Here is a 14,947-nt window from a genome sequence, read left to right on the forward strand (position 1 = left end):
TTTTTAAGGATGAAGCACAGGAAGAATAAGATTTCATCAAAAATCTCTGACCAACACCTTGAGAGCTCACTAAGAATTGCAGCCACTGCCACTGAACTAGCCTGCTCTGTTAGTTTCACAAAAACAAGGTCAAATATCCCACTAGTTTTATGGTTTTTATACTCCTAAAAAAAAAAGTTTTAATAAAAATATATTAAAAATTAAGTTTTGTTACTTATGTACTTTAACTATATTACATATTTTATATGTGACCCAAGACAATCTCCACTGAATGCAGCCTAGGCAAGCCAAAAGGTTGGATGCCCATGTTCTGAAATGTGCCCACCCAGAGGTGCCAGTACCACCAGGTTGGCTTGTGAGCTCAGCTGTGTCCTCTGGTGTTCCAGTGGAGCCAACTGGAACCAGCTGTGTCCGGCATGGGGCAGCCTCTGATGTCTTGTTGTCCATGCAGCCTCCTGCTACCAAACCATTGCTGCTATGGAATACATCCTGGCCTGAAATGGAGTACAGCGGGACCAGAAGTCACATAATTTTAAGGAAGGAAAACTGAGAAGTAATGCTTCCCCTGTCTTTGGAGTGCAAGCTGAGCAAAGAGCTTTGCTTCTCAGAGGTTAAAGAGTTTGCAAATCTGGTAATTGTCAGGTTTTGCCTTGTAGGAGTCTATTTTGCCACCTGGAAATTAATTCTATTGTTGGTGTGGTATTGTGCTTCCTACCCCTTAATTTGGAGAAGTGCTTTCAGCCATGTCACCTTCAAAAGATGCCTGCTCCAGAAATAACATACAGACCTTTTCGAAGCTGTGCATGGCATGTAGAAAGAGAGGAATATCTGTATAACAAGTCATTCTCAGGTATGAGACTTTTTCATTTTTTTGGTCTTTGTTGAAATGTATGATTTTAAGAAACTAGCTCTTCATGTTGATGATTGTTATTTCTAGATGGGCGCTTTTTGTCAAGAGGTAATTTTTGTTGGTTGTGGTCCTAATAAGGAATCATTGCTCATTGTGTTCTCATTATGGGAAATTAGAGGAAATGGCATTGTGTAGTCCTTTCATTAAAGTCACGTGAGGTTCTCAATAATTCTCTCAGTCTGCTTGTACAAATGGGTATAATTATATTTCCCTGTCTCTGTAATCGTAGTAAAAGGTTTGGGAAGCCTGAGTTACCGTAGGATGAAAACATTTTAAATGTTTCTGTAGTAAGCCTCTGAAGGCAAGACTCCCTTCTTTGCCAGCATTCTAACTGATTGCAATTACAGCTGATGTTATGGTGTTGCAATGCTGTAAGGGAAGATGTGACGGGAAGGAAGTATTGCGAAGTTCCGTATTCTATTCTGAAATGGATAACGGCTTTGTGGCCTCCTTAGGAAAACGCCTGATTCTTTTTTGAGGAAAGAAAATATTCCCGAGAACGGATTAAGAGCATTTACAAATAATTAAATTAATCTAGATTTTAAAATCCGTCTGTGTATGTTAAATATGGACAGTTGCTCACTGCATAACATGGCAAATACCATATTTCTTACCCATCCTATTAGTTTTGGACAGCTTGTATGTCTTCTGCTAAATATATGTCAAATTAAAATGATAGAGTTATGCTTTTTTGTGGCTTATTCAGATCGATAAAATTGTGGTAGTCTTAGTCAATGTAATGCAGTGAAACTAAGGCTGCAGGCATAAACCAGGAGTTTAAAAACATGGTTTAGAGGGTGCTGCTGTTGTGAAAAGCTTTTTTTGTTATTTTTAAATTAAATCCAAGAAGGACATAACTGATTTGTTTATATACTCAAAAGCTCAGTACAGGATCTGATTGTTCTCAGCGAATTCTCACTCTCCCCCACCAAATTCAATCAGCAGGGAATAGATGGACACTCACTGTAGAACTACACACAAATAAATGAAAATAAATCAATGAAAGACAGCACAAGTCCTTCCTCTTTATGCTCAGAGGAATGAGGCACCAGGGCATCAGCCAAGAAGCATATCAACTCAATGCATGATACAGCACAGAGCTAGCTTGTACAGAGTCTAGGACTGGCACCAATGAAAAATCAGAATTGTCAGTGGGACAAAGGTGAGACTGTAGCAGTGTCATCTTCTGTGGGCCTGTACTGCTGTGGAGCTGTAGCTTTTAAAAATTATAATGGTGCATCTTCCTATGCAGAATAAAGTTTAATCCTGTTACTGACAGGAACGATATTATTCTTAAAATGATCCTTTCCATCATGCATTATAGCTATGCAGCCATGTATATTTCGTGATCTCATTATGAAGTACTCTGAATGTGGCTCAGTTTGCACTGTAACTTTTAACATCATGCTACCTGTCTCCTATTACACTGATCCACCTGATCTGAAATTTTATCCATTTGAATGTTACTGTGCAATAAAGCTGTATGTTCTCAAGCACCTAGACTTTCCAACTGTGAGTAAAAAGTATTGATTTTATTTGCTGTTGTGAATATCAGGGAAGTCTTTCAAATATGCCCTGCTGTCCTTTTAATAGTGAGAAGTATGAAGTAGGTTATACTTAGGAACTATGCTTCTATTGAAAAAATATTAAAATAATAAGTTAAAAACTGCTTTTATGTTGATTCTTTTTCAGCTACAAAATCTGTCCACAAGGATTGTGGCATTACTTCTATAACAATAAATTCAAGTCTTGGTTAATTGAGTCTTCTTACACAGGCTATATTAGCATGCTGTAGTTCAAGTTGGCTTAATAATGTAAATGAAGATTCCTTTATAAACTGATGATATCATGTTTTTTTTCTGCTTCCTCGTGCAATTACATGATCACAAGTTCATGGGAAAATGAAATTATGGCTTTGGTATTTGAATTAGTCAATACTCCACCCCAAGTGCAGGGAAAGCATGGTTTTCAAGAGAATGGTTCATCAAGGTCTTACTGATGCCTCGTAGCATCATAGGGGGGGAAAAAAAAAAGGTATTCCTGTAAGGCTGGGAGCCTGGAGGACTGTAGGCAGAATGGAAATAGATGGAAGAGCGGTGCCATTGATTTTGTAAGTTTTGTGTTCCAATTGTATGCATCAAAAGCAGATGTACATGCATCTTAATGAGGCAAAGGTTTTAAGTGCTTTTCAGAATCACAATTCCAAATGCTTGACAATTTCTCATATATTGGGGTGATTTTTAGAAAAAGTTATGTAACTTTTATTGTCCCCCTCTCACACACGCTTTTCTTAAGATATCAGTGAATCTTCAACCATTTCAGAGTTAAAACCAACTTTGTGAAAACTCTGTTTCATGTCAGGCTTGCTTTTATCAAGATTGCACATTTATATTCTGCATGGTCAAATTACAGACTGGACAGTGAGAATGCACCTCATTTTTCCAGATAATTGCACAGTTCTCTGTTCTGTGCCAAATGTTAATTTACACAGGCTCACTGTAATTGTGCAGTGATTAATATCTTTATAGCATGTGGAGACAATACAGAAGATAGATAAGAACTTCTCAAAACTGAGCTATTGTGATGTAAAAAATTAATGGGTGATCAAGATCAGATTTTAGCAGTAGTTCTGCAGTGTCCTGTCTCATTCTACCTATATGGGCAGCACACATTCCTTCCTCCAAGGAGTAGCACCTGGGATCTGTCCTTTAGTCTCTGAAGCAGCCCTCCATGAACTGCCAGCTCACTAGCCAAAAGAACATAAGAACAAAAGAGAAGACAATCAAATCACTGAGTCTTCCTTTCAAGGGCATTTTCTTCCCTGAAGTTCCAGGAATAGCAGCTTCACTCTTCTCCCATCCTCACAGCAGAAGAGTTTGTTTAAAACTCTTAGTGTTTCTTTAAAATGCTAGCACAAACTGGATAAAAGCACCTCTAAGTGTCAATGTGACAACACATTTTTGGCATGATTACTGTTATCCCCTAAAGGCTTCCAGACTCCTATGGCAAATCATTTTTGGTAAATCGCATCAACTTTTCTTTTCTGTAAGATGCATTTTCCCTTTCCTATTAAATCATTACAGATGGTGGTAACTGGAACAGTTACTGCTGCTTTCATTAAGTGTCTTCTGTATCCTGGAATGTCCTAAGTGCTACAGCCTCCACCAAAACATCTTAAACAAAAGGAGCTTTAATTAGACCACGTACCTAGTCTTCAGGCAGTCAGAAGGATGACCTGTGATTTTAAAAAGTTTAGCAAGTGAATAACTACTTTTGTTAGGTCTGGTATAACTTTTCATCATTTTAAAAGATTGAGCCATCTTTCAGTAAGTTAAAAAAATAATGTACTGTATTAATATGTTGATACGGGCAAATAATACATCAAATCCAGGGTACATGTGCAAATAATGGAAAAAAAAAAGTTATAGAATCATAGAATGGCTTGGATTAGAAGGGTCCTCAAAAGTCATCTAGTTCCAACCCTCCTGCTGTAGTCAGGGTTGCCAAACACTAGATCAGGCTGCCCACAGCCCCATCTAACCTTGCCTTGAACACTTTTAGGGATGGGGCACTCACAGCCTCTCTGAGCAGATTTTTAAAGCATCTCACCACTCTCTCTGTGAGAAACTTCCCCCTAACATCTAACTCCCCTCCTTCAGTTTAAAACCATTTTCCCTTGTCCTATCACTAACTACCTGTGTAAAAAGCTGATTTCTCTCCTGTTCGTAATCTTCCCTTAAATATTCAAAGGTTGTAATGAGGTCTCCCCAGAGCCTTCTCTTCTCCAATCTGAACAAGCTCAGCTCCCTCAGCCTGCCTTCGCAGGAGAGGTGCTCCAGGCTTCTGGTCATCCTCATGGCCCTGCTCTGGACCCTTTCCAAAAGCTCCATATCCTTCTTGAGCTGGAGGCTCCAGTCCTGGTTGCAGTACTGCAGATGGGACCCCATGAGGGCAGAGCAGAGAGGGGCAATCACCTCCCTCTCCTGGCTGTCCATCCCTCTTTTGATGCAGCCCAGGATACTGCTGGCCTTCTGGACTGCAAGTGCACAGTGCTGACTCATGTTAAGTTTTTCATCTACCAGTACCCCTAAGTCCTTGGCAGGGCTACTCTCAAGTTCTTCTCCCAGTCCGTGCACATATCTAGGATTGCGCTGACCCAAGTGCAACATCTTTCACTGGGCTTTGTTAAACCTCATTAGGTTGACATGGTGCCACCTTTTGTCAAGGTCTGCTTGGATGGCATCCCTTCCTCTGCCGTATCAGCTGCACCACTCAGGGTGGTGTTGTCTGAAAACTTGCTGAGGGTATGCTCAATCCCATCATTTATGTAACTGATAAGGATGTTCAAGAGTACCAGTCCCAAGATGGACCCCTGGAGGACACCATTCGTGATCAACTTCCATCTCAGCATAGAGTCAGTTACCACAACCCACTCTCTGTGACATCCAACCAATTCCTTATCCATCAAATAATCCACTCTTCGAACCCCTATCTCTCCAATTTAGAGATAAGGATGTGGTGTGGGAGCATGTCAAAAGCCTTGAAGAATCAAGGTGAACTTAGGTTATAGTCTGAGTCTGTTTTTACTTCATCACAGTTCAGTTTTATATCTAATAGCAAAATAGATGGAAATTTTCAAAATATTGCTATACCTTCTAACATATTAAAATTCCTGTTAATAGCAGAGAGAAACATCAGCACAGTGCAGTCTTACAATGATTCACAGATGATCCAGAGATGGCAACATTGTTTCAAAACCAATAGGGGAATCAGTAGGCTACCCGCTGAGGTGGTGACTGTGGAGAGTTACCTGAAGAAGTGAAGGCTCAAGTCAGCTCTGAAAGTTGGAGTGGATGCTGAAGTGTGGGGTGTAAATGGCTGCTCTCTGGGAAGAAGGCAAGGAAACAGGAGCTGGATGATAAATGGCAGCAGGAACAACTAAATGAAGTGGGTAGAAGGGACTGATGGCACACCAGCACACCAACAGCATGGGCTGGGGTGTTGGATTTTTGCTTGGGGCATTTTACTCAGTCAACCAGCCTGCTCATCTTCCAACTGGGATCAGTAGGAAGTAGTGGCATTGGATATTTGCACAGGAAAAAAAAATATTGCAGATTAAATTGCTGACAGGTAGCAAATTCATACAATCACAGAATCATTAAGGCTAGAAAGACTAATAAGATCATCTAGCCCAACCGTCAGCACATGTCTATAACCACTCTATACTGCGTCACTCCATGCGACAGCTACCCTTTGCTTGGAAACCTCTGGGGAAAACCTCCACCACCACTCTGGTCAGCCTGTTCCAATACCTCATCACTCTTTCTGACAAGAAGTTTTTCCTAACATCCAACCTGAACCTCCCCTGGAGCAATTTAAGACCATTACCTCTCTTCCTATTGTTGTTACCCACAAGAAGAGGCCAACCCCCACCTCACCACAACCTCCCTTCAGGTAGTTGAAGAGAGCAATAAGGTCTCTCCTGAGCCTCCTCTTCTCCAGACTAAACAATCCCAGTTCCCTCAGCCACTCCTTCTAAGACTTGTGCTCCAGACCGTCTGCGAGCTTTGTTTTCCTTCTTTGGATGTGCTCCAAATTGTGCAAATGTGTAGACGGGGTGATGGAAACTGATTCGCACAGACTGCAGCTCTCTTGCTACAGATGTGTGGGCTGGTTGTGACTTCTTTAAATGCCCAAACTAAACAAAACAGAGCATTTATTTACTCCTCCCATAAATAAATAGGTATGACCCCCTTAGTAGGCTGATCCCCCTTCTGTGTGTAGGCTATTGGACTGGGAAAAGCCGGGCTTGGGAAGCAGAAATGTGAGCATCCTGACTGGGGACAGGTCTCAGAGATGGGGGAGATGTGGTGGAGGCATGCAGGGGTAACACTGATAACAGTGAGCAGCCACTGAGTAGAGAGGCAGCACGGCTCCCAGATAGCATCTGCCTCTGAATCCAACTCAGTATTCGATAGGCAGTGGTGGTGGGCCTGAGCAAGGGGCAAGTGAATCAGCTGCGGGTGGCCGCTGTGACCTCACTGGGTTCGAAACAGCCTCCTGCATCTGCATGGACAGCAGCTTCTTGTCTGCTCTGACTTCCTGGGGATGCCAATCCAGCATTAACATGTCTAACTAGCAGGGATCTCTTCAGGGGCAAGACTGCTGGATGGCATCTGTATTGATTGCAAAAGTGCATTACCTGTTCTCAGAGATCGTCTTCTTAGGAAGGATTGTGGGTGCTTATCGGGAGGCATATTTCTGGGGACTATTTGTTTCCATTTGCACAGTATCCCTCTTAATTGCAATTTTCCTTCTAATTCTTATTCCTTTTATTCCGTTTTACGTGGCTGATGGCCGTCATTAGTTGGCATACATTTGCAAGCTTTAAAAGGGATCACAGCTTTATTTATTCCAAACGGCACCGATGACCTAAATAATGCATGCGGTGCGTCCCTGAGTGTTCATCAGCAACGGCCATTACCCAGCCCTCTTGTTTCACTGTACACGTTTATGCAACTTAAAGACGATGTGTATCAACGTGCATTACAGCGCTGATGTACTTAAAGCGCTTTGGAAGCAGCGTGAGGTGGGTGCCAACGCGCCCACCATCGACAGCTGTGGAAATCACTGGCTCGCGGGACACAGGTTGGTATCTGGCCCGGCCCGGCCCGGCAGGTGGTGAGGTGGTGAGGGCGGGCGGGAGGCGGCGCTGGGCCTGGTGGACTCCACGAAGCAGGAGCTCGGCCTTCTGTCGCGGCGGTGAGGGGAGCAGCTCGCCCCGGCGGGCCGCTTTCTCTAAGGGTTGCAGGAAAAAGCGTAGCCGTGCCGCGCCCGCTGACTTCCTATTGTGTGAGATCTCTTCGCCGCCGGCAGGCGACCCCGGGCTCCGCCGCCGTCGGCACCGCCGCTTTGGGCAGGGCGCTCGCTCGGCGCGGCGGGAGGAGCCGTCCCGGCGCTACGGGGCCGCGCGCTGCCGGCGGGCGGGGGGCGCGGTGCGCGCGTCACACGCTGCGGCCGCTGCGCGCGGCGATGTCGGTTCTTTCTCTGACGGCCCGGGACGTAAGAGGTGAAACCTGTCGCTGAGCTGCTGGCTTGCTTGCTTTGGGGAAGAACGCGTTACGCTCGGCGGTGGCTTTACCGGAGGTGTTTCGGACAGGTGGATACGCGGCCCCGCACGCTTTCTGCCCCGTGGGACGTCGTCGTTTCCAGTTACGGATCTGTCGCAGGTATCGCCTGCACGCGCTCGTGCATAAAGTGGGGACGCTGCGTGGGGCTGTGTGTCAGCTTTTGAAGATAAACGCCTAAAAAAGCCTAAGCCAACTTCTGAGCTCTGTGTCTCTGAGAGGCATCGTTACTTGGTCCTCTAGGCAAGAGCATGGAGCGGTCAGCTGAGATTCAGGGCCACAGTTTTGAATGTTAATTATTGTTAATTTGGCATATGTGTTGTAACAATGTGAATCTGATGGTTTTTTTTGCATTCTTGGGACTTGTAGGGAGCATCTTCAACTAAAAAAATGAGGTACTGGCAGATCTCAAAATCAAGTTGTAGTTGGTTCCATACTGTAGTTCTGTCAGCCAGCAGTTTGAGCTGAGATATGAAAGTATTGTTAGTATTAGTTTACTGTATTAGTAGTAAACAGAAGACACATGGGGCATACGGATGCTCTGTGTTCGCCAGGTGGTCAGCATTTGGTTGTGTTGTACAGACTGGCACTTAGATAAATAACATCTGGAATCAAAGCACAGAGAGTATACTCAGCAGAACAGAAAACTGTCTCCTCTGCTGAGACAATGGATGGTGTGCTCAGACATACAGTAGTAGGAAGGGTGCTAAGAGCCTGGGAGTGCTCTTGTGTTCCTTAACAAGGTGAGTGAGGGGATCTGGTGTCCCCACAGAGGAAGATGAAGGACCTGGTGAAGATGAGCTGCGCGGAGGTTTCCCTGCTACGTCATACATGTGCTGCAGCAGAGACAGTAGCCTGCTTCCTCCATGTCCAGCTCCCACTATGTGAAGAGTTTGGCCACTTGGTAGGAAGGCTGTGAAGCTCTTAGAGTGTAATTTTTACCTTTGTGTGAAGCTGATATGAGTACATTTAGGTATCTGCGTATGGAAAAGCAGAGGGATGTTTGGAAGGGGAAATACAGGGTAAGCTTCTTAACAACTCTACGAAAGATACAAGATGAAATGATGCATATTATCTGTATTCCAAATTGATTACTAAAACCAGGAAAAAGTATTGCATTGAGTGCAATGCATAACTCACTATCAGCTGTGTCTGTAAGATGAGCTTATAACATTTTCTGGAGTAATGATTAAATCACTTTTTCAGAGTAGCTGTGATATGAAGGCTGGTAAGCTGCACGGCCATCGTCATCTTTTCTTATTGATAAAGTGATATGTATTCTCATCTTGTTCTCTTTTCCTCTTGTATCTCTGGGAGCACGGATTTACCTGCATGGTTCTCCCTGTTCTTGTAACGCCCGTAGCGCTGCGATGGGACAGGGATTGTAAGTACATCCTGCATTGTGAGGTTGCAGCTGATCCCAAGAGATCTCCAGGATTGTTTTGGTTTGGTTTCGTGGAAAGCACAGTTTGCCAGCGTTAATTTGGTAGCATAATTTAATAATAGTAATTATTAAGATTTTCATTTAAGAGGCAAAGTTGTGCACGGTGAACAAAATGCTTTGAAGTAGTGCAGAAAATCTTCCCTCTTATGTTTGGACTGATGTGTATTTCTCATGAACTTCAAGTTAAAACAGTTTCCAGATTTGGGAGGTAAGGAAGGGATTTTTTTCTGGTTTGTAGAAAAAACCTCTCTCTTGATGAGAGTTCTACCTTTCTTTAAAGCACAGCGCATGGGTTCTTCTGCAGGAGCCATCCACATTTCTCATCTAGTTGCTTACGCTGGCAGAGATGTTTTGTTCTGTCTTGCTGTCCACTTTCCTTTGAGTGACTATGCTCAGGGAAAGGGTACAAAGGCGACTACCTTACCTAATAATGCACTGTGGACTGGTGATGTGTGACAGAATCTTCTCTTGGTGTATTCTCTAACATTTGTGGTTCCTCAAACGCTAAAGCTAAGAGAGAAACTCCCAGGATCAGACCTGTACACAAGGCCTATTTAAAACCATACTCAAAAGTTTCTTCTTCTTCATGGATGAGAACAAAGAATGACCATGTGGCTGCAGTATCTGTAGTTCTCTCTAGTAATTGTCAGCAGTAAGCTGGGTAGTATTGTTGTCCTGGCCTTTCTTTTAGAGATTTTTCAAAGTCTATATGATCATGTACTTAAAATGAAAAAAATGACCTTAATACCGGATACAGAATTTTATATCAAAATGTGTTAATATACTGCTAAATAATGTTCTATACCAAAGAAAAGGGTTTCTCAAACCAAGTTTTTCATTTGTAACTCTAATGCACGCTAAACAAAGTAAGATTATCTGCAGTTATTAACTGAACTGACCTTGCCTGGCCAACCACATCCTTCAGGATTTTAGAACAAAAGTATCTTATCATGTTGTTCCTATTTTTTTATTTAATTAATGTTATTTAGAGAATGGCAGAGGAAAATGTCTTTCCTGCTTTTTCAGGTTCCAGTCAATTTGCAGCTTGTAAATTAAAAAGTAATTGAACTTACTGAATGCAGCCTTTTTTTTGTTTGTTTTGTTTTTTTGCCATGATATCTAAACAAGAAGTTTCTGTGGTTTCAAGGGACTCTGTTCCACATTGCTCCTTCAGATGTCTCCATAAACTTTCTGGTTTCTGTTCCCTCAGTAAATCTGTATTGTTTGATTAATACTAGTGATTTTAATAGATAATGATAGCATTGTGTATTAAGGCAAATTGTCATCATTTCAAATATAGATAGGCTTACTTTTCAACAGAAAATGTGCTTAACTTCTTTGGCTTGAATTTCTATTTAATTAAAATATTAAAATTTTAATTTTTATTCTTCCTGGACTGAGGTTCAGCTAGCTATTTTTGGCTTGGTTAGGTACTACAGGGTATGAAACCAGCGTGCTCAGGATCGTTTGCTATGGTGTCTGCTGTTTTTCCCATGAATGGACTTGTCAAAGTGCAATTTGTACAGCTTAGGGACGTCAGAAAGGGCATCAGCTGTTCCTCACTTCTGCTGATTACCCCAGTTTGTTTTTTCTGCTCTGACCTGTGTAGAGAAATCTCTGTTCTTCCTCCTCTGATACCCACTGATACTCATCCCTGGATTTGGTCCTGGGAGCTGATGCTTCTGCTGCCTGTTTTCTGGGAAGGAGGCTGGAGTTCACATTTGGAACTTCAGGCATTCTGTGCCTGAAATGTCCTCTTTGCCCCCTGGAATTTGTGTAAACACTAACAGATTTGAAAAGTGGATTTGGGGACACTTATGTTTATAGCTCTTCCAAATGAATCTGTTTCTGTTTCCAAATGAATTCCACATTAATTCACTGGGATAGCTCAGGCCTGGGTTCCTGGCAGTCAGCATTGACTGATTTGGTATAGAGAGAGGCTGTCTCTTGGTATGGTGGCTGGCATCATAGAGATGCTACAATTGCTACTGAAGTCTGAATAGAAGACGATGACAGCTATTCAGTTTTTCTGTATTAGCTTTGCTATAAGTGTTGTATTTATAGTTAGTGAGAAGGAATACCCTGCTAGAGTTGAACCGAAATGTTAGAAATTCTTGAAGAGCCCAGGGCTTATGTTTTATGTAGGCTAAAGATGTACTGCCAGTTCAATTTATAAATGTACTGTGATCTTTATTAATGGTATAACAGCAACATTGCATGCAGAAGTATGTGTTTGTATTGTTAAAAATAATCTTAGAATTAGATTTGAATGGAAAAAGCTTTCCTATCCTGAGAGAAAGGAAATGGCATTGGGGAAATAGCGCTACATAGAAAACGTGGGGAAAAGTTGGTGTGGGTCATTTTATCCCATGACTTTGTCATATATTTACAGCATGATTATTCCAAGTATCTTAAATTTCAAAATTAAAAATGGAAACACTGAGGCTTTGTTGATGAGACATGTTTATCCAGCATATTACCTTTTTTTTCTTTTTTTTGAATGAGACCTTCATTGAATTTCCCCCTTCATGCAGGAAATCTCATTCTGATGAATCAATTTTTTAAATAGCTCTTGTTGAGGAAAACAGTTCATGCTGTTTCTTTACTGATCAGATTTTAGCTTTTCTAGATGTCTTTCACAGACTGAGGAGATGACTGAGGTTGGAAAAGTCCTCTGGGTCCATCTGCTTCAACCCCAGCTCTGGCAGGGACACCCAGATCAGGGTGCCCAGACTCCCAACTCTTTTGGAGTTCTCCAGGGAGGAGTCTCCACAGCCTTTCTGGGCATCCTGTGCCCAGCCACCCTCATGGTAAAGAAGTGCTGATGCTCGAACATGTTTCTCTGCAGATGCAGGGCTCTGCACTTCTTGTTGAACACCATGAGGTTCCTGCCAGCCCATCTGTCCAGCCTGTTGAGGTCCCTCTGAATGGCAGCACAGCCCTCTGGTATATCAGCCACTTCTCCCAGTTTTGGGTCATCTTTAAGTGAAGCATTTCTGAGTTTAAGACGTGACTTGTTCTTTCAATTCTTTCACATGTGTCTTGAACAAGTAAACAGCCAAACTGCTATTTAGTCATGTATGATTATAGTGACAACCACATAAGATGTAAGCAGATCTGTAACCTGCTGACTTGCTACCCTGATTTCTGACACATAATAATTGGCAATTTACACACTGAATAACCAGCTGCGAATTGGTATTGGGGAAGGCGGAAAGTGGTGCAGTTAACAGTATCAGTGCTGAACCAAAGTAACAGCTCACAGCTGGGAAGAAACATCATAGGATCTCCCTAGACCCTGTGCAGTTCTCTATTTCAGCAAAAGCAGATACTTTTAAAGCAGTTTACATTTGCTACTTAACAACAACCAAAAAATTGTGTTTTTTTCAATAGTTATTTTAGCAAGTGGAAGTGTCTAACTGTCTGATGTGCACTAGAGGAGCATTAGAACAGAACAGAAGGCTGGATGTGGGTAGAAGACAAGGAGATTACTGAATATGGATGGGATCTTTGATCTTTGTTTAAGCTTTCATGTAAGTGCAAGGAACCAGAATATTTTGAAGGCTTGTAATCTGGCTTTGCAGCTGGATTTGCCATGCCTGGGCTTCTTAGCACTGTGCTCCACTGTGGTAGAATATGCAGTGATTTGGGGTATTTTTGGCACAAGCATAACTTGGAAATGTTTTTATGACTTCCCTATGCTTTTGAGTCTCAATTCCTTGCTAAAAGAGTGTGGGATTGCTAGGATAAGACTGGTCACGAAAACATTTTCCCTATTCTTGGAAGTGCCTAAACTTTTTTTGTCTGAAAGGCAGCCTCTTTCTCATGTCCTTTCAAAAATACAGAGCTGGCATGTTAAGATTTCAGGAGAAACTGTTAGCATTTTGAAAAATTCCCAGCATATGAAAGAGCGGTTTACAGTGGGAAATGTGTAGCATACTTAATAGGCCTTTTTTTTTTTCTTTTTTTAACATGGCAGATCATTCTATTTCTCTGTGCTGAGAGTTTTTGCACCCTTTGAAATGTTTTATGCTTTAACCAAGTCAGTTCTTCTGGTCATGCTCTTTTTCTTTTTTCTCACTTCTTTTTTTTTGCATGTAATCTATACAATAATTTAATTTCCAGAAGAAGTATCACTGCTCCCAGGTAAAATCAAGTTTCCATGTCATCTTGTATGTTTTTTTTTTCCCACTTCACTTTCTATTGAAATGGACTGTTAATTTTATTAAAAACTTTGTGTAAATTGATTGAAAACTTCTCATAAATGGAGTGCTAAGCTGGAAGGTATTTTGTTCTGTAGTACTATAGTTATTTGGGTGCCCTGTCTGGGGAGATCTTTGTTTTGTTCCTGGTATAGGTTGAAATAATATTTTATGTAGTCTGCAAGTAAGAAAACTTATTACCCATTTTACGTAGAGCAGTGAGATTGCTTCACTCTGAATGGCTGCTCTATGGTGACAGTTTTATCATCTTTTTGCTTTATTTTTTAGGCAAAACTGTGTTTCTAACATTAGTTTTCTTTCCCAAAGTCTTCACAGTTAAGAATACACATTGAGCTTTTGTCACAGGTTTTTATTAAAGGCTACAAAAAAGAAATAATAGAACTCTATCATTTATGTTAAATGCCCCAAGCTCTTTCCTGTAAACAGCTATAAATGCTTATCTTCACATGCCACACACAGGATTTGGTGTTCTCATAAATTAGTATTTCCTTCAAGATTAAAGCCACATTCACAGAGCTGTTACAAAACATTTTATTTAACTATCTAATAAAATGATTAACTTTTTGAAACGGGAAAAAAGTTCTTATTGCCAGTGCAGCATCTGTAATTCATTTTTGCAGAACGTTGATTTGTAGTGGGTTCATCATTCCTCTTCTGTTCTATGTTTTGGATTAGGCGCATCATCTTGCGGAGTTCTTGATTATTTTGCTTTGTTCTGTTGGTATCAGTAACCGTCTCTGAAATGTACTGATTGCTCTGCAACCACTAGTCGCCAAGCTAGTGAAGTACTGTGGACTGTATTACTGTTGTCCACAACTGCATAGCGGTCTTTGGCGTGTGTTCTACAGTGCTGGTAAGGAGTCATTTGACTGTTACAATTTTCCTTTATTTTTGTGTGGAATGTAGTTTTCTTTTAGCCATTTTAAGAGTTAGCCTTGTTTAATGTCTGTCCCCGCAGGATAGTTAGGCAGGCCAAATTTCAAATAAATGTAATTCTCTTTCTTCACAATTCTTCCCACTGTGATTAGAAGACAGATTGGATCCCCCTCAGAAGGATTCCAGATACATTTGTCCCTTTCATGTTTCTGGAAAACTTGAGAACTTACCTTTGGAAAACTGCATCAAATTTCTCACATCATGCAGGAAACTAACACTTAGGCAAAGCGATACTTACATTGAACCCAAGTGAGTAATTATTCTTGTTAAATAAATGCTTGCAAAGTGTTAAAGTTACAAGGGCATT

At 41.6% G+C, this 14,947-nt stretch overlaps 1 protein-coding gene across 9 annotated transcripts in view; it reads left to right on the forward strand.

Annotated features, from left to right (window-relative positions):
* The window catches only part of IL31RA (interleukin 31 receptor A), a 42,171-nt gene continuing 27,813 nt past the window's right edge, over window positions 590-14,947 (forward strand). The window contains exons 1-3 of one of the 9 annotated variants that reach the window (XM_021380876.1): window positions 6,694-7,672; window positions 8,070-8,139; window positions 14,733-14,889. The gene's annotated coding sequence lies outside the window, so the exon portion shown is untranslated. The other 8 variants (XM_021380878.1, XM_021380874.1, XM_021380877.1 and 5 more) reach the window with 8 other exon arrangements.

This window comes from Numida meleagris, chromosome Z (genome assembly GCF_002078875.1).
Source record: "Numida meleagris isolate 19003 breed g44 Domestic line chromosome Z, NumMel1.0, whole genome shotgun sequence".
Taxonomy (NCBI): Eukaryota; Metazoa; Chordata; class Aves; order Galliformes; family Numididae; genus Numida; species Numida meleagris.